At 45.8% G+C, this 1,349-nt stretch overlaps 1 protein-coding gene across 1 annotated transcript in view; it reads left to right on the top strand.

Moving 5' to 3' along the window:
* LOC102261090 (MAM and LDL-receptor class A domain-containing protein 1) overlaps positions 1-1,349 on the top strand; it is a gene marked incomplete at its 3' end in the record, with an annotated part of 431,828 nt that overhangs the window by 33,140 nt on the left and 397,339 nt on the right. The window lies entirely within an intron of this gene.

A 1,349-nucleotide genomic window follows, 5' to 3' on the forward strand; every position in this document is an offset into this window, starting at 1 on the left:
AGGTCAGAGCCAGGCCGTTGCAGTCAGGAAACTTTGGCTTCCTCCATTACTGGAGAAAGCAAGCCTCCTGCTTGCTTCATCTGTGTGGCTGCTGGCCGCCATCTTGGTTGGGTTAATTTGCATATAGTCACTCTGATTGGCTGGTGGGCATGGCTTAACATGTAGCGAAGGTATGGTCAATTTGCATGTTTGTCTTTTATTAGTGTAGATTGGTTTCAGAGAGGAAGGGAGCGAGATAGAAACATCAATGATGAGAATCATTGATTGGCTGCCTCCCACATGTCCCCTACTGGGGATGAAGCCCACAACCTGGGCAGTGCCCTTGATCAGAATGGAACCCGGGACCCTTCAGTTTGCAGGTCGACACTATCCACTGAGCCAAACCAGCTAGGGTTATCCATTCATCTATTTATGGACACTTAGGTTATTTCCATATCTTTGCTGTTGTAAATAATGCTGCAATGAGCGTATGGATACATGTCCTTTTGAATTAGTGTTTTGGGTTTCTTTAAATCAGGGGTGGGCAAACTTTTTGACTCGAGGGCCACAATGGGTTCTTAAACTGGACCGGAGGGCCGGAACAAAAGCATGGATGGAGTGTTTGTGTGAACTAATATAAATTCAAAGTAAACATCATTACATAAAAGGGTACGGTCTTTTTTTTTTTTTTTAGTTTTATTCATTTCAAACGGGCCGGATCCGGCCCGCGGGCCGTAGTTTGCCCACGGCTGCTTTAAATAACCAGAAGAGGAAATTTGGGTCGTTTCCTGTCTCTTGTTATAGGCTTTTAGTTAAAGTCTATTTTGTCTGGTATAAATATTTCTACCCTGGCTTCTTTGTTTGGTTGTTTCCATTTTTATGAAATTTCTTTTTCCATCCCTTTACTTTCAGCCTGTGTGTGTCATTTGTTGTGAAGTGAGTCTCTTGTAGACAGAATATGTAAGGGTCCTGTTTTATTATCCACGCAGTCTCCAAATGTCTTTTGACGGGAGTATTTAATCCATTTACACATAAAATAATTGTTGATAGATATGTAGTTATTGCCATTTTATTACTCATATACTAGAGGCCCGGTGCACAAAAATTTGTGCACTCGGGGGTAGGGGGTCCCTCAGCCCGGCCTGTGCCCTCTCGCAGTCTGGGATACCTTGGAGGTGACCACTTGCTGGCTTAGGCCTGCTCCCCAGGGGATTGGGCCTAAGATGGCAATCAGACATCTCTCTAGCAGCCCGGCAGCCCTTGGGGGATGTCCATTTACCAGCAGGGAGAAGACCTAAGCTGCAGTCGGACATCCTTAGCGCTGCTGAGGAGGCAGGAGAGGCTCCTGCCACCACCGCTGTTCTGGCAAC

The sequence above is a fragment of the Myotis brandtii genome, unplaced genomic scaffold, assembly GCF_000412655.1.
Source record: "Myotis brandtii unplaced genomic scaffold, ASM41265v1 scaffold341, whole genome shotgun sequence".
Lineage (NCBI taxonomy): Eukaryota > Metazoa > Chordata > Mammalia > Chiroptera > Vespertilionidae > Myotis > Myotis brandtii.